Source organism: Haplochromis burtoni, unplaced genomic scaffold (genome assembly GCF_018398535.1).
Source record: "Haplochromis burtoni strain Fernald_Lab_line unplaced genomic scaffold, NCSU_Asbu1 Contig_68, whole genome shotgun sequence".
Lineage (NCBI taxonomy): Eukaryota > Metazoa > Chordata > Actinopteri > Cichliformes > Cichlidae > Haplochromis > Haplochromis burtoni.
This window is the reverse complement of record NW_024582429.1, coordinates 779,849-804,855: the sequence shown is the minus strand read 5'-3', so window position 1 is coordinate 804,855 and position 25,007 is coordinate 779,849. Positions and strand designations below refer to the sequence as shown.

General features: G+C 40.2%; 1 protein-coding gene across 2 annotated transcripts in view; it reads right to left on the bottom strand.

The window, feature by feature from the left end:
• LOC102312812 (protein shisa-6) overlaps nt 1–25,007 on the bottom strand; it is an 85,802-nt gene that overhangs the window by 27,182 nt on the left and 33,613 nt on the right. The gene's annotated exons all lie outside the window — the stretch shown is intronic.

Here is a 25,007-nt window from a genome sequence, read left to right as displayed (position 1 = left end):
GAAACGGAGGCTTTGGAAATTGAACTGAAAAGAAGCATGCATCTCTGGACAAATTTGCAACAAATATTTTTTCAAACCAAGCTTGAATTTTTGGATCCAAATGAACAGATTGGACCAATCAGACCACTGCATGTTGCAACAGGTGCAACGTGCCCTGGTACTTAATATACAGTGATACACAAACAGGAAAATGTTACTGTTTTACCTCAGACACAAAACAAGACATCAGCTCTCTGAATGATTCCTCTGCTTCCTCAGATGAGGTATGAATTATGTCCAGCTGCCTCTTTGTCATGAGAAGTGAATAAACCCAGAATCTCATTTTCTTCCTTCTCTTGTTTAGAAACATCAGCTCATCATCGCTTGATGTTGATAAACTTCTTTTCCAAGTGCATTTTGATGTTTTTATTGGATTACACGAAAAGTTTGTGTCACTTTTTTGTAACTCACTCGGTGTGTAATGGCCTTAAAACTATATGGTAACCATCCATCCATTCATTATTTAAAAGAACAATATTATATAGAAGTTTCCAAATGCACACTTCAAGTCCTGTTGGCAGGTTTAACATCCCATATGGAACAGATATATATCAATCTTAAAAAGTTTGTATCGGTCTTGTGTGAAACTCGTATGAAAAGCATACAAGAGTGAAAACAGATTAAGATCCCTTGAAAAATTATATAAATGAAACTTGTATGTTTTGGATATTTACTAAAACAATATATGAAAGTAATGAGAAAGTGGCCACTTTCATGAGTAAATCATATAAGCCTTCTATGATTCACTATATTTCTTTTCCATATGTGATAAAAGTTGAATGTACTGTCACCTATCAGTTTGAGACGTCCTGTTTGAAGCCTTAGCCTGAAGATTGTCATCTCTGATATTTTAAAGTTGGGCGTGACAGTTGAGGAGTGGATCTTACAGAAAAGCTGAGGGTCACTGCGCACCCACTTAGCAGTCACAGGCTGTCCTGCCTTAGAGCAGAGCCTGTTTTATAATCTATTTGACTGTAAATATGAAAATACAAAATGAACATTCTTCCCACTGGCTCCACTTGTAAGATTTGAAAGCTCGGTCATCTGACACATGAACATGAACCCTGTGTGACTCCTTGAGCTACGACTTTGAGAGATTTCTCAGCAATGACACATTTCTCAGCACTGAAACGAAATGCACTATGTTCAAATATATGATATATGTCAAATATGGAGAATATGATGATTGATATCAAAAACCATCAGTTTTATCAATTTAATAAGTGGAAAACCCAAATATGTACTTTCTGAATCCACTGTATCAGCCCGCTCAAGGTTTCCTCGAGTGAAAACAGTTATTCTGTTACAAAAAAGCCGCTCAGTGTTTGTATAACCGCAGCCTGTACCCTGCAGTTTTGCCACTAGTACAAAGGTAAACATGTGGCATTAACAATTTGACAATTACAATGCCAAGTAACAACACGGCAGTCCTTTTATAAAGCAAGTTAATTGACTCTCTTCTTAGGAGGTCTTTTTATACTCTGTGTCTCCACAGCATTTGGTTGTCTACCCCACGCTCAAAGCACCCCCCGTGGTGCTGACTGCAGGAGTGACTACTAATTAGACAACAGCAGGGATGTGTACAGTAAAATGGTATTGCTATATAACTTGACTTTACAAACTGATTCTTTATGTGTCTTTTTTCATGCGTAATCTTTTGCTTGAAATATGATCCTGACTTGAGGCGGTGTCAAATATACAGAGGAAATGAAAACTCATCAGCTGCAATGTTGCTACCTGTCAGGACAGAAATACGCCAAGTGAAATCAGAAGAAAATAAAAATTACACAACTAAGTGAACATTTCTGGGGATTCAAAACACTTTTCTACCCAAAATCTGAAAGGCTGAATTTCAAAAGGCTGAGATAAGATAAGAAGTAAAGGAAACAAGGGAAGATAAGGAGCAGGTGAGAGGCCAGAGATGAAAGGAAGGATTGAAAGAGAATGAATGTCTATGAAGGTTTGTGTCAGAGCTTTTGAAGACATGTCTGGTTCTTACAAAAGGAAGGGTCAGTGAACAGATACGGGTAGAATGGGTGGTCTGCCATATGCACAGGTGAAGAAATCCCACACTGCCAAACAAAAGAGAATGGAAAACACAGGTGAGAATGAAGGATGGATGCATCCTCCAAGGGATGCCAGACATTTTCTGACCTAGGCGATAACAAAGAGGTGAAGATGAAGAAAGGTGAAATAGACTAGGACCTTGATGTGTTGCTCTTTCTGTTCAAACTAGAGAAATAATGGTAGAATTTGCTCATATTGCTTTTCTTTCATGGAAATTCAGGGTTAAATGTGTGGTATACACATACCTAAAGGTTGTGTTTGGTGTTTATGCCATGGCTAATGCACTGCTGTGGTCCTACACTAGGTTTTCTTTTATCTAGTAAAAGAAAATTTAGCAACATATAAGGACAAAAAAGAAGCTATCTCTCCTAACCTATGGTTTAGTCAGTAACCCAGATGTTCTCAATGCAATGATGTGGACAAGCTTCACATTTCTAAATAATTTTAAGCCTTACCAAAACCTCAAACAAGCTGAGTGGCTCTCATTTCTTCTTTTATTCACCAAATCGATCAGACATCAGATCCATCTGCAAAGGCTCGTTTTCCCGAGCGGCAGTAAATGAAAAACATCTATGCCTCCCTCTGTAGTGACATTTGCAAAACCAATACTAAGTCTCGCTGCCCTCAACCTCCTCCCCTTACAAACAGCTACTCGCTTTGTTCAGTTTAATACCTTAAATGTAGACTCAACGAAACAGTTTCCGCCTTAAGTAACCTAAACAATGGACCCTGCTCTTTTTGCAGAATGACAAGTGTATAATCAAGACACGATAAGCACCAGGGTATCCATTCAAAGATGCGAATTAAGAGAAAACTAGAGTCAAGCGACAGTTTGTAAGACTGATTTGCATTGTGCCTTCAGGTATCTTGGGGAGTGTAAATGAAATTTCTGCAACCTCTTGTCATCTATCTGAAGACTCCTGCTGTCAGGGAGCCTCCACCAGCCACATTTTGATCTTTGCTTTTATGTCTCTCAATGCTTTGTCTCGCCTCTAACCAAACATGTGTTTAATTAGAATCAAAAAGAAGCTGCTTCACTTTTCATCTGTTTTTTCTTTCAAAACTTGAACCTAAAATATTATTTATTATTTACTCAGAAAGAAGATTGCATTAGCAGAGGCAAAGATTTCTTTATGTGTTTACTGCAAATATGTGCCTGTGGATAACACAGCGTGACGATCGCACAGACAGCACTTATATATATATATATATATATAAAAAGACAGGAAATTGCATTTTGATGGCCTGAAAACTAAATAAAAACTGAAACTAGACAAAAGTGAGAGATGAAAAGACTCGTGCAAGTCTGTGAATATGGGAACAAACAACGTCCAGCCGCTTCCCACAAGACAGAGTGATGCACTAACAAGCTCTCAGAGTGCCTCGTTTTTCCACCTCTTGCTGTTTCTGTTCATTTTGGGTGCCAGACACATCTGTCTGCGAGCCTGCAAAGGTTATGACTGCTCGGAGATGAAATCCTGGTGGGCATTGCATGACTGGAATCCACATAGAGATTCAGGTGTCTATCAGTGTCTGCTGTTGCTCCTGACAAGCAAACCTAATAACAAAACAAGAGCTTTGGAGGCGTGAGAGCTGCTGATGATAAACGAGTGTGTTCAAATCCGGATGGAGGCACCAGTGCGCTGCACCACAGAGCAAAATATATCAAGCATAAATCAGAGTGTCTGCAGGGGATTGATTAGTTGATACTAATGAACTCCTGCCAATGCCTTGCATTTTTAACTACTCCATGATGAACGTCTCTGCTATGACTGAGCAGCAGGATATTTTATTTTAGCTCGAAACTATTTCAACTCTTGGAAAAAGTACAGTTTAGTGTACTTCAAGTCTGCTTGAATGGTTTTGGGCAGGAGAAACCTTAACACTAGACCGCACAGCTTGTAAAATGGTTTGGGGAGCACCCTTTCTCTGCTTCAACATGTCGGTATTACAGGTGCTTTTGTGGGTAAATGGGAGCTGAAAGAGTCCAACAACTGGTGGAAACCCTGACTGCTTTTATAATACCACATTATTGTGGAACTATTATGCTTTCCCTTATGCACTGTCATATATAAACAGCAGTGAATTCATATTACTTTGGCCAAAGTTTCAAATCACGAGGTCGGTATATGTAAAATTCACCCATGGGAGGTTCAGACTGCCCTACATGCTCAGGCTACGTCAACACGAATACGTTTTTGTTTGAAAAAGCATCTTTTTCTCTCCGTTTTGGCCTCCCGTCCACACTGAGACGGCGTTGTTGGTCAAAACGCTCTCCAAAGAGGATACATTTGGGAAAACGCCGTATCGAAAATGATGACATATTTTAGTCACGTGATGCAGTCATGTGACCAGTTAAACTGAGATAGCTGAGGGCATTATACAGCGGTTGTTTTGTTTGCGCTCAGGTTTGACAGCCCTATTAAAGATTAATATCAGCCTGTACATGCTCCAGGTAGCTTTTCTTCAAATTCTTTAACTCTCACTCGCTTTTGTAACTTTGTACTTTTGTGTTACTCGCAGCAACAACTCCACCTCATTGTTAGTCCATTTAAAAAACTCGGTGCTTTTCCTCAACATTTTGCCGCGACGTTTCAAAGAGCCGGAAAGGAAATAAACGGCAGAAAGAAATGAGGAAGGTCGAATCGTCTTGCGTTCAACTTTTCGGAAATGATTAAAAACTGTAGTGCGGACTTGGAGCATTTTTAGACTAAAATGCCGTATTCAAATTTATCCAGATTAGTGTAGAAGTAACCTAAGTTTTTACCCCTCAGCCATAAAAGACTTATGGGTTATTGTTGTGACCCTGCCAGGTGGGCGAGGTGGATACTCAAGTTTGTCAATGCGATAAGTCAAGAACAAAGCGGCGTAGGAGTTTCAAATTGATATAAAAGTTGTATCTACTAAAAATCTCGGACGAATTTGAATCTAATGGACCTCGACCTCAAGGTCAAGGTATAACCTTTAGTCAGTCAGAAAAACTTTGGCTCATGGTGACGTGGTGACACGTACGCTTGGCAGCCCTGCTTTTCTATGAGAATGTAACCAGACTACAACCAGTTGGCAACCAGCTGAGCCGAGTTCTTTGTTGCAAACAGATGAGTTGCAGATGAGTTGTAAAGAGGTTGCTGTGTTATTTTTACTTTAGTGTACCTGAGCCATTAAAAGGAAGGTGACCTTAAAGGGGGGAAGAGATTGTTTCACACAATCTGGAGGCACAATCAATCATATCCTGCTTGTAGAATCTAAGAATAAAATGATGGCGAGCATGAAAATCTTCTTTAATGAGCATCGCTTTTGATTTCAAGTTAGCAGATGTTTTTATTAAATTCTGTAAATTTATACAAAGTATGACTCAAACTGAAGCACAGACTAATTTTTTCTAATTAAGAGAGTGTCTACAGCCAAAAGTGTCTGACAAATCAATAAGACTGATGGATTTCAAGCAGCTGAAGGTGGAGATTTAAACGCAGTCATAAAAAGGTCTCCACCAACTTGCCAGAAATGCTGATCAGCACCGTGTGAAATAGAGGCTCCATTATGAAGTGGTAGGCACGTCCCCTTTATTGCTGACAGGGTTGGAAACCTATCATCATCTCTGCAGATTAAAATAATCAAGCACAAACATTTCAGAGTTCGTCATTATTTCCTAGTGTGCAGTTTGTGATGAATGAAATCTGAGCGGAGATCATCGTGCGAGTAAAGCCAGTTTGAGAAGTTGTTACTCCAGGTTGTGAAGAGAGGCACAAATAACACGTCGCAGAGTGAAATGTGTTTTCAAATAATGTTCTGCTAATTATATTTCTCTGAAAGTTGAGCAAAAGCCATTAAAATGATTTCATTGCCGTCTGAGTGGAGCATTATTGAAATTGCCTTCATGTGAAGAACATAAAGACATAAAAATGGCTGTAAGGGAAAAAAAAATCCAGAGCAACTGCTGGGTCACGTCATTACATCCAGGTTTCACTGCTCAGCTCCACTCAACCGAATATCAACTCGTCCAACATAACTTCACTCATACGTGGTCCACAACAACGCGAAACCAGATTTTCTGCATGCATGTCAGAGGTCAGTGTTAGAGTCAGGGAGGAAGGAAGGATGAAGGCAGCCAGAAAAGAAGGAATAAAAAAAGGAAGAAAGTTAGGAAAAGGAGGTGAAAGGGAGAAGACTGAAAAGAAGGAAGGAAGAGAGAGAGGAAGGAAGGGAGAAAGGAAATAAGCCAAACAAGAAGGAACAAATGAATGGAGGAAGATGGAAGCAATAAACAAAGGAAGAATGGCAGGAAAAAAGTGTAAGATGAAAGAAAGACAAGAAGGGAGACCAGGAGTAGGAAGGAACAAAGGAAAACTGGGAAAAGGCATGATGATAGAGGGAATGAACAAATGGAGGAAGAAGAAGAAGAAGAAAGGAAAGAAGATACAAAGAAGTAAGGAATGAAATAAATGCTAAAAGAATACAAGTAAGAAAGGAAAGGAGCTAGGAAGGAAGGAAAAGCAAATTATCAGCTGCATCATGTAATCACACTGACCAATAAATCAATAGTGGTGAACATGTGGATGTGTCTCTCAAACAACCAACCTGTCAAATAATTAAGGGAAAAAAATCTCAAATGTTAGTTTTCAAAGAATTTTACATTTATTCTTTCACAATCTTTAAAGTTGTTGTCAGAAAGTGCCACACAGACCGTCTTCAAACGTCTTCATGTTCCACACAAACCGAGTGGCATCACAGGGACAAACAAGGTTTCCCTGCAGATCCATCGCAGCGAGCAAAAAACAGCCACCGAGGGGAATTGTGGGCATCGGTGGAACGAGCCTGTCCAGGCTGTCACAATCCACACAGCACAAAACTGTCAGGACTTTGTTCACAATAACGACCCAAAATCTGCGGTGGGCAAAGACTTGAAGAGTCGCGATAAAAAGATGACACAAACGGATGAAAGACAACAGGGAAGGAGTAGAGACTCTGACCTGACATACACTGAGGGAGAATACGATGACTAAATACAGACACCAGGAAGAGAAGGGTCATGAACTAAAGGAAGAGAACAACGGACACGAGTTCAAATGAAATCAAAAAGTAAGCAAGAGGGACCAATAATAAGCTGACAGAGACAACACTGAGATGGAGGCGAACACAGTAGGTGCAGAATTTAACATTTTGGGGTATCCAGTGGATTCAAGGGACCCTGATAAAACATGCAGTGTACACGTGAGGAGTTGGAGGTGTCATCCCTTACAGCACTGGCACCAAAGGACACCTTGTACACATATCTGGGACGCCAGCAGCTCTGACCAAATTTAAATGAAAACAGTTTCATTTCCTACCAACAACTTCCAACATGTTTGAAACCGATGCTCATCTGTCTCCGTTACTTGAACAATATGACAGTCTCGCACCCAACCTTTACCCGTACAAGCCCGATGACCTATTTGCCGTTTGATGACTCGTTGGAGCGCCTTTTACAATACACCAGGAAACCCATCCCATTTCTAACACGCAGCTCCTAATTCATTATAACAATGGTGTGTAAATTACCTCGGGCTCCTCTCTGTGGTCTGACACTGAAGAATGCTTCAAGAGGAAAACAGCTGAACTTGAAAAGGAGATAAGGGCAAATGAACCCGTGTGGGAAGTCTTAAAATACCCCCTTAAATAGGGCAGCGCAAGAGGCTCGGGGTGTAGCACGCTGTACGGCGAGCCCGTCCACGCAGACGGGACACGAGTTACATAAGCCGACACGAGACACCGCGGGATCCAGCTAACTGGAGCTCCTGATAATGAAAGGGAGCGTTGAGGGCCCTGCGAGCGATCGGGACCGAAATGTCACCTGCTGCACGGCGACCCAGATGACTGCGCAGGTACGGCACCCAGCCGGGGATTAACTCCAGAACTTATACTTTGAATTTCAGCTCTGCCAGCGAAGCAACTTGTACAACTGGGGTGTTCTGAAACAAATGAAAGGAGCAGAGGTGGTTAAAGATTCATAGGCTCTATATTCACAGCCATCCGTTTCACTGATGAGGTGCATAGTGAGGGATTAGGGAGGCCTTGCATATTGTTAAAAGTAAATTGGTGCCTTTCAAATTTCGCAGCATTGCCCGGTCTGTCCTGCACATATAATGAATTCTAGTAATGAACCGCCTTATACAGGAGCTGTAAAGCGTTGTACTATGCAGACCACATTTGTCACCATTACAGTCAATATTTGGTGACTGCCACAAGATGAATGTTGCCCTGGGGAACAATGAAAGAAGCCTGGTCTAATCTAAAGTGAGTCATGATAGTCTCTTTGGCTCCTGCAGGCGCAGGTAATGGCCAGCATTATACAATGCAACACCAGCTATTTTCTATCCCTTTCCTTTGATTCTTCTCTGTATGCATCACACTCTGAAAGCATTAATATTAGTTCGAGGAAACAAAAAGTAAAAGGATTAAGGCAATTATACAACAAAAAGATGGAAAAAGAAAAGCTGAAATGGAGCAGATGTATTTTATTTCTGAGTCGCAGCACTGACCCAAATATTAGAGGTACAATCACCTCATTTTCTATTTGCGCTGGCTGTCTCTGGTGACCGAGCTTAACATGGAATCAATTCAACTAATTGGAGACTTCAAATGGAATTGTTCTTGCCCAGCACCTGAATCATTGCCAAAAGCGCCTCATTCAGACAGTGAAAAACAAACAATAGTGTTACTTCTATTAACTCTGTCTTCAATTAACTGCTTAAGTTCCCAGTTGTGTCTTTAAAATTCCCCGGTAATGATATTAAAATGAAGGGGTGGGTTGTAATCTCAGGTTTCTTTCCTCCTTCCCCCTTTTAAACTATCGACAACGCCAGAACAATAAAGATGTTTACGTACCAGACAAAGCAATTGTGCTTTGATTTTACCAAAACGTGCATGTTCAGTCTCAGTTTCTGCATCCATGTGTAGCCAAGGAAAACAACGTGAGTGGAGTTTTTTCTTTACCCGACACAAAGCAGGTTCGGCACCTTCACGCGTGTAGACTCAGTGTTTTAACCTACTTCAGCTTTAGGCCAGCTGGTTGGGACCAGCGCTAAATGTGGCAGACCCTTCACATGAACGCACAAAGTTTGTATGGAGATATTGTAGGAAGCAGATTGAAGCTGACCTGAGTACGAATGATCTCTTTGTTCCAGGTGTTAGCACTCCCCTACCAGCCGTGCAGTGGCAGTTCAGAAGCCTTAAAGGTAAATTGGGGTTAATTTTGTGATTGTCACACCTGAGCGGAGTGAATAAAGGCATGACTGAGCGGCTTTGTGATGGTCCCAGCATCTTTCTGCAGAAACCTATCGTACTCTTCTGGTTGTGTTTTTTTTTCGTGTACTTGAATCTTTTTTAAATCTTTGTTTTTAAAAAGTCTTTATGTTCTGTTGCAGTTCATTAGCTATGTGACACCATGTGCTGGTTTATAGATCGTGATTCTTTCAGTCCATGTTCCCTCTGTTTGCTCCAGGCAACTAGGCCCAGTCTGGGCTTTGCCTTACAATCAGTGCAGTTCTTAGTTTTCTAAAGCATTCACAGGTTCACTGGAGGCAGGAATTACTAATGGATAATTCAGCATACATTTAATGTTTCTGATTTTCCAAACATTTAAATAAAAATCTAAATGGTTCGAGTTGCAGTCGACAACGTGTGTGATCACAACTGTCAAATCCATTTTGTCTTTTCTTGAAGGAACTTGCAATCTCAGACTCCCCTCTGGCAAATAATTTCTCCAAAATGTCCATCACTAGCATCTTTTTATATGTTTTTACTGAAGGTTTACAGAGGTACTGTCACACTGAGTGAAATCTAGGATCAGCCATATTTCTGATAAACCCGGGGTCGTTTATACATGTCTAGAAATCAAATGTTAGATTTGCAATTGTATTAAATCAAATGTCCGTGGCTCTTTTAAAAAAGTCTAGTTCATTCCATTTCCATTAAACCCAGAGGTATTTTTTCACATTTTCAGCCAGCCAGAGGACAGCGTCTTGCTCAGCAATTCACCCTGGATTTTCCCTGCACTGCCGGGTAAATCCAGCCACAAACAACCTAAAACTATCTGACCGTAAAACCTTTATTTTCTGCAGTGGTGTTAAGGGACCCCTGCTCACCTCCCCACTTTTGTTTTTACTCCTAAGTCCTTCAGCTTCATAAGAATCCAGCTTGTCAGCTGACAGACTGACAGAATGCCTCGGGGCCACCCTGCATCTCCAGCCGGGCTGGGGCATTAGCATGCACGCAGAGTTTGAAGCTCGTGTCCGTATCACACTGTGTGCGGTCATATCAAACCTCCTCCTCCAGTGCTGCACACTACAGGCAAAGGCAGTTACAAAAAAAGAGTCGCCATGGCTACAAAATATAGCCCAGCATACGATCTGTAAAAGAAGCATTTAAATTAAATTAATTAAATATTAGTTAAAATATTTTCAGATGACAAATCCTCAATTATTACTCAAGCCTGCACTTCCCTTCAGCTCTGTGGAGCTTTTTAGAGTTCGTTGTTTTAGGTTTTGTGCCCCAGTCTTACCTGCAGCATACACAAAAATAAAAGCATATGAAGGATATTAAACTTTTTCTGTGAACTGGATGCACAAGTGATGGCAAAGATATTTAACTTATCTTTTTTTTCTTTGACTGTAAAGTGTATTGCATTAAATAAATCAAGTCATGTTTTCCCAGCTACAATATTAAACCACTAAATTGAGAATTAAAGCTGTAAATTTTATTAATAACAGTTGTGATGTCTTTTTCCTTCATGCAAAAATAAAACACCGGTCATGATGTTTGTTTGCTGTATTATTGCTATTTTAGTGTTCCAACTGTATTCCCCATAAACAGTTTATTAGCTACAGCAGTCTTGGTCACGACGGCCCTTTGCCAGTGAAATCTTTACGCTGTTCTCAGTCACGCAGACAATGGAAACCACAGCACATACCCACAGCAATCAAAGTGTCACTGGAGAATAGCTAATTATAAAAATGCAGAGTGGATTGCTGTTAATTTGTTTTCCCTGAAAGGCATCAGCATTTAGAATATCCCACAGCATTCACAAATAACTGTGCATTACTGTGTTTTCACAGCAGTTTGTTAGTGTGCAAAGAAGTGAGTGGAGCGAGATAAGTTTACCTTCAGCTTCACTCATTAAACCACGTTATCATTTGTATGTGTCTAATTTAGCAGATATGCTTTAATCATAATCAGAAAACAACAGTTTGGTAATTTAAGAAGTGGTTTCTAATCATTATAACATCTAAATAAGCATGAGAACTGTGCACACTTAACTTTTAAGGCATGTAAAATAATGCCCGTCCTGAACTGTAACCATATAATCAAAGGTCACTGTGGTTTGTGTTGCCATTAGCGATCAATTGAAGTTGTGTTTTGTCCTGTCAGTGCAGCTTCTACGAAATGACCTTCCCTTACAACTGCTCTCCCTTCTCAATTATGTTTTGAAGGGAAACAATTTTTCTCCCAGTTAACTTTTGTTTGTAACCTTTCACGGATATTTTTGCTATTTATGTTCTTGCTCTCCTCGTGTGGCTCCTTCTCAAGCAACAATGCACCAAGTGGTTTTACCTGTACAGTGTAGGAATGACCTGTTGCAAAGTATGTGACACAAAAGTGTGCAAAAAAAAGCAAAACATTTGCACACTTTTGTTTTGTCCACTGACAAAGCACATTTAGTCTTTAAGGACCAAACCTATAAATCATCCTATTGCAGATTCAGCATCTTTAACAAAACACATGATCAAAATAAAAAGCTTAAAGAGCTAATTTACTCTTGTGCCTTGCTACTGTGATTGTAGCACAGAGGAGAATATTCAGCTAATACCCGTCACTTTTTAGACTCATTTCCTGAAATTCTCAGGTGGATTAAGAGCATTAGAGAACGACTTACAGTGTTTTGAACAATGCCTTTGTGTTAAGGCTACATTGTGAAATAAACCCAGAAAAGAATATGACCAAAAAAAGAGATTTAATATAGCAGGAAGCGGAGGATTGCAGAGCAATATAATAAGCGCGGTTGTTATTAATTCAGTGTCTGATCTCGACAGAGTGCTTATCATAGCAGAAAGTAGGCCACCGATTCCAGCCAAAGATCATGTAATTTTCTGAAATGAACATCGTCAGTGCAAAGGCCAATAAAGCAGAGACACACCTCTCTGCTCGATCTCCATAATGAGGTCAAGCATTAAATATGCCGCCTCTCGGAGTGAATTTCACTTCCGCTCTGATCTCTCTCTCTGATTCTTAAGCTTTTTCTCTCCCGGTGACATTTCAATTGCCACAATAGCTGCTCGTGTAAATGCTGCCAGTAAGTGAATCATCACAATTAAGTTAAATCATCACAAAGGAACATCAAAGCCATCAGTAAACCAAGTAGAAATGAAGAGCGACCGCAAAGGTTTGATGTGAGAGAAATGTGAAATAAGGAAGCCGGTTATATTAATACATAGAGGACATTTTTCCTGTTGTGAGTCGCCGACACAAAATGAAGTGTTTCATTGATCTTGTAAGAGCCAATAAAGCATTTGTTAACCTCTCTAATCCCTCTTCAGATATGTTTTAATCACTCCGTGCCCATTTTGTTTCGTTAGCTGCACATACAGCAGCTCTCTATCAGTGTTTTCCTCCATTGCATTTCCCTGAAATCTAATGAACTCGTCAAAGATGCGGCTTTTCATATACGGTCCCCACTGACTGCTCAGTTAATATCATTTACCTCCGTGGAAACGCATCTGAGCCTCGGTGGATCACGACAAATATTAGAAATGTCGAATATTTATTTATATTTAGTCACAGTTTTTGATGAAAATGTACATCTAGGGGCAGGAAGATGATATTTTGTGAATATTTAAAGAGGCTGCTGTACAACTGAGAGGTTTGGTAGGAAGAAAGGAACTGATCTCACTGCGTGTGATACATGGAGTATGCAGTTTTATTAAATGTTCATGCGCGTTTTATCAAAAGGAAGCTTTTAAAGAATTAATGGAGGAGTGTTTCAGGACTGTCTGCACGGTCTCGAGGTAGTTTTATATGGAAGATCTGTGTTCAGTGAATAAATCTCATTTCATATTAATGACACGGTGTCTTGTTAAGCCTCTGAAGAGTCAACACGAGAATTATGAAGAAAATTTAGTGCAGGGTGATGCCTTTAGAGAGATTTTGTTTAGTTTTCTGCGATTATTAAGTGCTGAATGTGAGATAAAGTCATGACCATGTCTAAAAAAAGCTGTAGATCCATCCAGCTCTAACCGGCAGGAACATGGAGGATGTTAAACCGTCAGTCTTAAATATCTGTTGACCAAACCTGGAACTTCGTCTTCCCCTGAAAACATCTCTCCGGTCTAAACAGGTGAAGGCTGCCTTGTTTGTGGCAAACCCCACAGAAAGGTCACTAGCTCCAGTGGATACGGGCTCGGGGTGTTTGTGGAGGTGTACCTTTGTTTAAAGACTGTATGATTAATTCTGCTGGTGTAAGGTAAAACCAGACAGCAGCAGTAACAATGCAATTCCACAGAATCCTGACGTTTTTACAGTTTTATTGTGCAGCTGCGTGTTTTTATTGAAGTCTTTGATAAATAGTAGATTTTATCATTTATTCTTTTTTTTTTAATTAATTTATTCCAGGAAGGATTTTACCTTAAGTGTTGGATTGGATTACAGTGAATCCTCCTAAAGGTGGGTGCAGTTACTTTAAATCTCGGAGCGCATTATCATAAGTGGCTTTCAGTTTTTCTTGCTTCTTATTTGCATGCTTGGCTTTTACGTGTGTTTAGTATTCGTCATTTTTAGTGCAGTGACTGAATGTCTCTCGTGTTCTTTAAATGAGCTGTGATTCTCCTAGTCTTGGATTGACCAGCCTTATCCCTATATTTCTATATCTTTTAATGTTATTTGAATATTATGTTTGTTAATACTCAATGAAAGTAGCACTTTTAAAAATAACTTTATGCAGATTTTGGATTTTTAAATGAGATATTCTATCATTAAACGCGATGGGTGTGCTTGTGTTATAGGGTGGCCTTATGGTGAGAATCAAAGATGCATTTGTAGTTAATACGAGAAGGTAGATTGTGTAGGTCCTGAGGGGGTGTTACTAAGATCATAAATATATATTTTGCCAGGTTTTCTGTTGTGGCTGCACGTCCATCCATCTTCTGCTGATCAGGCTTTTGCCCAAGTGGAGAAGCCTTCTCTCCAACCATTGCCTCCAACTCTTTCAGGGGTATACTGAGGAGTTCCCAAGCTACACAACACCCAACCTCACCTGGAGGGATCAAGAACCTCAAATCACTTCATCTCAGTGCGTTTGATGCAGAGGAGGAGCTGCTCTCCTCTCAGCCTTTCCTAAATCACTGAGCCTCCTCATCCTTTGAAGGTCTTTGAGGATAAGCCCAAACATCCTTCGGAAGAAACTAATTTCCACAATGTAATTTTTTAGGTCACTAACCACAGCCTGTGACCATAGGCGAGAGCAGAAACATAGTTTAACTAGTAAATTGGCAGCTTCACCTTCACAGCAGAGCGGGACAGCATCAGCACCACTGCAGACACTGTGTAAAATCTCCTGCTCCACAGTTCCCTCACTTGTGTTTTTGTCTTACTTTGAAGGTACGCGAGGAACAATTAGAAACCTGCAGCCGATGACTGATTTATGTGGTGAATTACAATCATATGTCCTGTCTGAGCCAAGCACTGATGCAGCAGAGTCTTAACGCTGATAAATCGCCGAGGTGAGGAAGAGCCCAAAGGATACTAGAAGTTAATACCCACCCGAGCCACAGCCTGTTCACCCTTCTGCCATCTGGCAAGCGATACCCAAGTATCTGCTGCCATACCGCCAGACTTTTGGAGAAGTTTCTCTTTTCAGGCTGAGAGAGAAGCCAGTGTCATCCTCCTAACATGCCACCGATATTAGCTTTATTATTTTCTCATGACGTGCTTAATGTGTGGTTCACTTCTGCTGAAAAGAAAACAGATCAATGTGCCCACCATAAAAATCACCAGCACATTAATTCACATAACATTTCTGATGATCGAGTGCAAGCGCCGCACATGTAGCTGCTGGTCACATAAAACCTTCATCACTCTCCGCAGAGAGCTCTTTGTAATATACCTGGGGAAGAAAATAATTACACTGAGGCTGTGGGAATCAAAACACATGCATTATAGTGCTCCTTTTTCAATATGTAATTTACTATATTACTGAAAAAGTTATTAGCCTGACAAAATACCACAAGTAGGATGTATACACGTATACAAATACCACAGGTCCACTATTGGCTTGTAACCTGGATGGACATGATTTACAAGCAACAGCAGGAAATGACAAAGATTTTCTGGTAATAAAAAGAAAAAGAAAAAAATCCTCCCGAACAACCTGTTCAACGCTGGAAAAACAAACTATGCTAATAATCATCAGAATCCAAAGTCATTATCTTGATTGTCATGCTGGGAAGCAGACTTGCTTTAAAATAGTGACACTTATATTTAAAATTCAAACAGTGAAAACCCAGAAAGGAGATTGTGTTAAAATATTTAAACAGACACATTAGTCTCTGTTTGCATCACTTGGTGTCAGTTTGTCCTCACATGGACACTGGAAGCAATCATGCTGCACTCACACCAAAAAGTAGACCCTCTGTCAAGCTTCATGTCTCAGGACATAAGAAAGCATCATTTGGTTCTTACCAGAAGCAATGTGTGAAACAGCAGCAGTAACTTTGTGCTGTTTGAAATTGATATATTATTTTGCTGGTAGTGATTTTGAGACTTTATCAGTCTCTCACTTGTTGTGGAGGAATGTTAGCACACAGTTCTTTACTGCATCCTTTCAGTTCATTGAAATGTGCAGCATTCATTCATGCACAGCTCTCTCATGGTGCCACCACAGCACCACAAACTCATTGCCCTCTTATATGACCCAAGCTGGTCCAAGATTTTGCTGTTGGACAGATGGCCTCACGTCTGACTCTAGAATGTTTTGGTATACAGAGGATTTCATGGTAAAGTTGGTAACTATAAGGTGCCAAATTCCTGTTTGTGCAAAAAAAAAAAGCTCCAAAAATCAGCCCTCCTCCACTCTGCTGACAGTCGGTACGAGGCGAAAATGGTGAATGTTTTTTCCAGACTTGGTGCTTTGCATTGTGGCCATTCACATTGTTGAGGTTTTGTGGTTTGTTTAGATGCAGCTTTGCAGATCTAAGCCATGCTGCCATGTTCTTCTCAGACAGAAGACGTTTTCTCCTGGCAATCCTTCCAAACAAGCCATACCTCTTCAGTCTATTTCTACTGTTGTGAACTGTAACATTTAACATGCTAACTGAGCACAGCACCGTTTGACCGTGGGGTGAATTTACTGGAGCGTCCTGAGAAGGCTGGCAGCTCTCTTAGAGTAGCTGATGGCCTTAAAGTTCTTCCCAGACTGATCATTTTCTGATCATTTTCTGTCATTTTTTAAGATCATTGCTAATGCCTTTCCTCCTTGGTCTTGTGATTACACACCTGAATGCCTCAGGACAGCAAACTGTCAACACTTCTGCTTTTATAGAGCTAATGCTAAAACTTAGTGATCAGTTAAGAGTGCATGTGATTATCCTCTCTGTTACTTACCCTTACAACTCCTATAAACACACTGATGGTCTTTGTAGTTGTTGATGGGACTGTTTTTGCATTTTGGCTTCATTTTAGTTAAATGAATAGTTGCACATCATAATATATCATGTTTTGTAATTCATATGAAGTTGCCTTTATCTGGCATTTAACTTTAAGGACCTGTTACATCAGGAAGACAGCTGGAAGTTAAATTTTATAGTGTTTAATATATTTACTGTTGCTTTAATGTTTTGGACTGAATTTGAAGGTAAATGTGTTTGTGTTTGTGTTTGTGAAACTCGCACAAACAAAGCCATTTTTCATGCCAACAAGGATCCCTGATGGTGTCAGAGAGGAAACACCATCTGTGCACAGCAGCCAAGCCTGTCAGGACAACTGCAGCATTCAGAAAGACTGACATCAGGATTATGTTCAGATTGTCTAACCCCGGCATTCACAGGCAAACAACAGACGAGGATGCTCTTAACTAAGGAACAACCAGGGAAAACAATCACAGTTTGTCTTTTAAAACTTGAGAAAAGTTGAATTATTCTCTTATGCTCATGCTGGTTGCTCTTTAAGGTTATTTTTTCCAGGAAGAAAAAGCACTAAATCCCGAATACTCGGTGTTCTGCTTACATTTTAAACCTGCACAGCATCAGGTCTCAGGTGATACCATATTTATGGTTGTCAAACTGGAGGTAAGTGTCACCACAGATCCCACAGCAGCTTTCTACGTGAGCTTCCCCATTTTTGAAGTTTTAATCACGCAAAGGCTTCACTCTGAGATGAAAGATTTATTTTTAGTGAATCAAACCTTTAGATTCCTGTTGATCACAGAACTTTTATACCAACATCAAACGTAAGTAAAAACCCACAGGCTGGTTGTGCAAGCTGTTATTATGATCTATTTTAGATGACAAGCAAAGTGTATGTAAAATTCACACTGGTTTTTCACCTTTAGATAGAAAGGTGGAAGAAAACGGAGCTTTCGAACACTTTAAATTTGTGTATGTGTTAGGCCACACTGTGAGGGTTTCCTTGCCTAACCCAAACAGAGAGTTTGTGTGGCCCACATACCTTCCAATGTAGACTTTTTCTTTCTTTTAAACACTCCTAAATTATGAGGTTTCGGGAACACGAGTTTAGTTGGAGGACGGTGTGCATATGGAACAACTGTAAAGGAGAAACAGTTCACTTCTTAAATTTAGACTGCTGTTCTATTTTTCTATGTTTATGCACAGTATAGTGATACAAGTTGTAGAACTCTATATTTCAACTGAGAAATGCAACAGAGGAGCAACGGCATGCGCGTCACTGGCCAGAATTACAGCAGTAGCAGTAAGTCAGAAGCATGCGGTGAGGTGCATAATATCTAAACACGCAGATTTGTGACACCAAAATCAAAATGACGGCGTGCTGCTTTATGAAGCACAAAGATCACGGAGCGGTTAACTGAAGACTAAATTATCGGACGGTACAAGCGTTTGAAGCCGAGCCACTCTGTGACAAAAGGTGTCCAAATTACCTCAGCGACAGACCGCGCTTTCTGTTAAAGTCCCGGCGTGAGCATTTAATTGAGTTGTCAGCCCAGTAAAAACAGAGACTGCTCTAAGGTCGGTCTCTTGTTGATTGAAGGTTTTGTGGCGAGGTGAGGTGATGAACCTCTGGAGGAAGTTATTGCTGCTGTGTGGAGTGGCAGCTCTCAAATGATCTCAGTGGGAAAAAGTAGTGGGATGGGACCAGAGGCCACTGAGGTTAGACCACACTAGAAGTGTCCTGAATTTCCAATCAGTCCAGCGAAAGGTAAAAAGAGACCTGTCCACTAAAATAAATTTTTTTGTTTATGGTTTCAGAGGAATTCTTGTCCTAAGAATTGTAAGAGCGAGATATCGTCTTGATTTATGTCCAGGGGATACTTTGGCTGGATCTCACACCAATTGGTTTCCATATTTTCATAATTCCTCTCTTGTGAAAAATAACTTTGTCATTGATTTAAATGTTTTCACACTAGAATTGATAAGAATCTTATAGACTGAGATCTGCTCTATTCAAAGGCTCGGGGCTATTTGTAGCTGACTGTGGTCCAGGAAAGGTTTCACACTTCTACACTCAGGCTGGAGATAACTGAAAAGAAAGCTCTCTAATGGTTTGTCTGTCTGATTCTAAACAAACTCCAGAGCAGTTTGTTCATGGCCAGAATGTAATTCGACCTCGAGCCAACTCAACTAGCAGGTGTTCGAGCTAAACGGCTTCCCATAGCATTCTGGGATGTAGCAGAATACCAGAAACACGCAGAGTACAAAAAGTGCGAACACGTATTAATATGAATGTTAGAAGTGAAATTTTCTTTCTTTATCTGCTTTTGTCGCTCATGCCCGACCCGTCTGACCAGCAGGCAGCATAAACGTTTTCGCGTGGTTTGTAGTGATGCCTTTTGGTTCACGTGGAATTTTCTCTGTGTACAAAAAGAAAAAAGAAAAGAAAGAAACAGAAGAATGCTACAAGTTTGCAAACTGATCAACTGATACATCAACTACAGGTGTGAAAACGCTCCCAGAATGACATCAGCATTTGTTTGCTATTTATTATTTTGCTGCCATTTCCTGCAATATATTGTTCCTGTGCAATATTTCGGCAGATGTGATTTTCATCCCTTAACTTGTCCTTAACAACTATAGCACTTCCACTCTTATTTATCATTTATTATATTTTATTACGATGTCCTTGTTCCCACCCCCACAATGCTTCCTGTAACCCAAACATCGTGTATACACTGCACAGTGTTCTTATATTGTTTATCTTCTTCTTTTCTTGTATATTGTTTTCTTTACTTTTGCACCTTCATTGTGCAAACAGCTGTACAATGGCAATAAAAGTTCTAAGTTCTACGTTTAGTCTAAATGCACAACACACTACTTGGTTTAGTGCCATGTTGTCGTGAACAAGATGTCCAAGTCCAGCTAAGTTTTCAGTTGCAGGTTCACAAAATAACTCTTCGGTCCAACAATTTATTTCTATTATTTCTATATAAATAAATCTATATAATCACTTACAAACAAGTCAAACCAACGTTGAAACCTTTCTCCTTCCTATCATTGCAGCAAATCTTAAGTCATATTGGACCTAAACCAAGCCATTTCATATGCAGCCAAGTCAGAGCACTTGAAGACAATTCATATTCTATTCATTTAAGTCCCTGAGAAAGTTCTGATGTCATTTGCACTTACATCTGTCTTGGCTTCCAGATCTCTATTAATATTGTGTAGAAACAGCTGCAGGTAAATATTTAAACATAAAAGCCTCAAAGCTCTAAGGACCTCGCTCTTGCTTAGTTATTTACGGTTACTTGTTTTTAATCTGTTAAAAACACGACACGATCACAGTCTTGTGTTCAGATTTTAGTCTTAAGTAAAACAGTCTCATTAAGCTCAAATTAAACTCTCGAGTTTAAGTCTTGAGCATCCAGCTCTGAAATACAAAGCTCCTAAAATTAATTCAGATATTTCATGAATACTGTATTAAAAAAAAAGAAAACTCATACAAAAACAAAAGCACTCAGAGAGCGCAGTTCCCAAAGGAGGGCCAGAGTTATATTAAAACTTTCATGTTTTATGACATTTTTATTACCACACGCTAATGTCAGCCTGCTTACAATACAAAATGCTTATGCTTGACCTTTGAACTATGACCTTCATGCATGACGTACTAAAATGACGTATGTTATTATCTTTTTTACCCTTATGATTAGAGCAGAACTGGATGACATCTTTGGTTCTACAGGCTGTAAAAACGTGAGATTCTAAGATATATTCATGCTCTCTCCATAATGCATTACTAAGTTTTGATTCTTGACTTCTTTTTGGTAAAGGGTAAATGGACTGATTCTTATATAGCGCTGTTCTACTCTCCCGGACTGCTCAAAGCGCTGTATACAACATGCCACATTCACCCGATCATACCCATTCTCACAAGCACTGACACTAAACACTAAAGTGCTTTTTCTAACAACATTCACACACATTCACACTCCGATGGACGCATCGGAGAGCAACTTGGGGTTAGTACCTTGCCCAAGGATACTTGGCATGCAGACTGGAGGAGCCGGGGATCAAACCACCAACCTTCCGATCAGTAGGTGACCTGCTCTAACTCCTGAGCTTTCCAAGATTAACTTTGACCTTGAGCACTAACAGTGGGGCTGGCTGTAGCTCAGGAGGTAGAGCAGGTACTCTGCTGATTTCAAGGCTGGTAGTTTGATTCCTGGCTCCCCCAGTCTGCCAAATATCCTCGGGCACGATACTAACCCCAAGTTGCTCTCCGATGCATCCATCGGAGTATGGAAGCACTTAAACGCATAGAAAAAGGTGAATGTGGCATGTTGTATAAAGTGATCTGAGTGCCTCAGTCCATTTAACAATGAAGGCCAAATGCTAACCTAACCAAAGGTCAAGTATATTGTTGTGAAGCTTGAAGACAATCCATTGTCCTTTATCCAGTCAGCTTGAGCTGTTATTGGTCTCCACCATCACACAAAATTTGAAAATTATATCTTGAAATTTGTGGACTCCTAACAAACAGTCGATTACATGCTCCCTTCATTCAGAGGGAGAATGACGGCCATCATGAAAAATGTTAAACACCAGAGGTTTGAATTTTTATTGAATTTTAAGGATTAGTTTATATTTTAAACCACAAACCTTCCTAATCACAGCTATGTGCTATAAAGACACTGATTGGCATCAATCACAGCTGCCCAGAAAGGCTGACTGTTATAAAAACCAAACAGATGGTTTCTCATCAGGGAATAACCTCAGTGTGAAACTCGTTTATTTATCCAGCCAAAAGAGAGCAATATTTTATTAGAACTTGTTAGATATGTTGTTCAGAAATCATGACCTTTGGAAAAAACCCAGCTGTCTTTGTTCCAAATAACATGGCTGCTTGCTTGTCTTAATCAATTAAATGTGTAAGCTCTTAAGCTCATTCCTCTTGATATCTGTGATATGCATAATAATGACCTCATTACTGGAGGCGTCAGCATTGTGTTAGGGAGATTGGCTGCAAAACACACTTTTATTATTTGTAATTTATCCTTCCGAGGGGCCGAGGAGGAAAAAAAATGGTGAGAGGAGCCAGGGAGGCTGCGACAGAGAAACCAGACACTGTGTGAAATTGAAGCTGGTCTGAGTCATTCCAAGCATGAACGCACATCCAACCATATGTGGCATCTGTGCTATCTGCCCATCACCGACAGCAGGCTGAAATGTAACACATAAAACATGTCGTCTGCTACCTCTTTGACAAAAAGGTGCAAAGAGGAAAGAGAAAAATGACCTTTTCTCGAGTGACTCAGGGCCTTGGACGTGTTCTTTTCCAACCAGCACTGTTTCATTAAACTCCATTTTCAAGATGTGTTTCTGTTGTCAAGGTTTCAGTGTGACGATTATCTGTTAAAGGACAAACTTTGTGTTTTTATTGAATAATCAGATGGTCCTCTGGCACGAGGAGAGACTCGAATATACTTCATCGAAATAGTTGGCATGTTGTTTGACAGAAACGTCAGTTTCGTTTTAAGCACAAAAAGTCAGAAAATAATCATTTATCACGCACTGTGCACTTTCTTGTGAAATGCATTGAGCGTGCCTCGCATTTAAAGGCGTTTTGTTCATAACTTATTCATGAGTTTTGTAATTCTTTCTCATGCAAACAGACAGAATGTCAAACAGGGAAATGTGTGAAAAGAGCTGAGAAAATGCAAAAAAAACAAAAAAAGAGAGATGTTATTCAGCGCAGCCTCGTGTCTAGATTTAGATCTAGTAGTGGACATTTATGATTGAAAATATAAATTCATTTAGATTTAAAAACTGCTTCTATAGCCTGTTTCTCACGTCTACTACATTATCTCTAATTCGCTTAGTTAGGTATTGCTAAACTGAGAGCTATGAAGTGCTTTTCTATTTTTTAAACAGATGAATAAGTTGTGGGAGTAACATTTATAGTTCTGCTGATTAGCTTCATCTTTGAAATTGTGTCTCGGTTACAGTGGCTCCAGTTTGTCGTTTAAATGAATAAATTTAGACACTGACGTCTGCTGACGAAATGCATCTGATGTCTTTCCTTGAGTTGTGTAACTGTCTGATGTAACTGCACTTTTGTTGAACGTGAGCATGATGCGCAGGATCAAGTCGTCTTGTCTCGCTGTGTTTTAAACTTCCAGCTCCAGGTCCAGGCCTCGAAGCCCTCCAGGCGTTCTCACTAACAAGCGCTAACACGCAGGTGTAAAATAATCTTTAATTTAATCATTATAATTATAGCTTGCACTGTGTGAAAAATAGTGGTTACGAAGTTGATATGAGAGTCACGGCATCTTTTTACTGGGTTTCCTTGCTGTGTCATATCACACGGAAAAAAGGCATCGTGTTGTGAGCCACGCTCGAGTTTCGTTGCTCATCCAGGTCGTGTGGCTAAAGGAAGATAATCTATGACCGGCAATATGCTGATGTTAGATACATGCCAGGGTAAAGGTCAATCAATATCAAGTAGGGGGACATTTGTAGCACATGTGGTGATAAGTGCAAAGTTGTTATGCAGATTTCTGCAGTGTATTTGCAGATTTTCTGTGTGAAAACAGAACTAAGGTTAAAAATGTATACGGCATCACAAAAGATGTGGCTGCTTAAACATGTAGATATAAAAAAATTGGAGAGGATGAAGATCAGTCGCTTGAATCTCCAGATTGTCTCCAGATTTACTTTCAAAAAGTCAAGACTCTGTAAACAAGACTAGATAGGATTTAAAACATTATGGATGTGTCCTGCACCAAAAGCAAAAAATGTGCTGTTTAACAGCATGGAGCTGAAATATTATGGTTTCTAGCTTCATATAAAACATTTTACTTCAGAGTTCACAGATTGTGAGAGATCTCTGCCACAGGACTCACAAAAGAACCTTGGTCACATCACAGGCGGGCTTCGTGCTAAACTAGTTTGAACCTAAAGGTGACCTGTTGATAAAGAAATCAGGTCTGTTTGGAGCTGTGGATTCAGCTGACCTGAAACACTCACCCATCGCTTTGTCACGTGTGCAGTCTTCTCTCCGCCTGAGCATCAGCGGAGGCAGCAGAGTCTTGGAAGCCCTGCTGCACTCTGTGGTGCAATGTGACCTGGATGAGAGTTGGAGGAGACTTATCTAATGTGGGGCGGCACAGATTGCATTGTGTCCACAGGGCCAGGGACCACAGTTCTGAGAAACCTCAGGGACACAAAGCGCTGAAAGCAGATCTCTAACAGAGAAGACCAGTCTCCAGCCTGTTCGGCTTAGCCTCTGGTCTGAGGCTAAATGAAAAAATGGAAACATGTAACTGATTCGTTTAAGCCAAGAACTTTTATGTTACAACAGTTAGTCATTTTTTTGTTGTTTAATTTGACCCCTTTGGCAATGGTCACTACTGGGGAAAATTAAAGTTAATTTCAACAGTTATGATGTTAAATTGGCTTTCACAATAAATTTCAGAAAAAACAATCATAACTTTGTGTTTGCTCATTTTTGAGTGGAGTCCAGAAGTTAAATGAGGTGAATTACCGCCACCTGTAATGATGATCCTTGTTAATGCTGGTACATGTGTACAGCAGCGGCTTCAGGCACGTTATATAAACTGAAGCAAATTTTAAAACTCATCTTTTGTGGAGTTGGACGAGCAATGAAAATGAAAAAACAAAAGTCATGAAAATACTGCTATGGTTCAGATAATCATCCACCAGGTGCAACCAAAGGCTTTAACAGCAACAAAACCTCCACCCCTGATGCCGATGCTGATGCCAGGCTAAAGTTTATTGTGGTCTCTGCTAACAGTATAAAAATCCAATTTGGCCTGGATTACTCTGAGGATCAGGACAAATCAAAGGAGCTCGGAGGACCTCTCTACACCAGATGAGATCATTGTACAATTGTGTGTAAAGAGAAGCATCTTTATGTGTGGTCAAACAGTCACACTTGAGTGCATCACAAAAAGTCTGCTCTCAAGTACAGAAAAGAAGAGCGAGGTGTCAGCGCACACTGTCAGACAGTCTTGTCAGAGCTGTCTGTTGTGTTGCACTTAATTGTACCTACAGAAGATCCACAAGTGAGGGACATTACAAGCGAGAGCTGGAGAAGGAGTCCACACCTTGCCTGCCTTCGCACTGCGGCAGACGGTGTTTCAGAGAGTTACACGTTCTGGACAAAGCTTGTTAAGTTCTGTTAGAAGCAGTTTGTGCTGAAAGTGGGAAGTATAAAGATCCTGCAACACA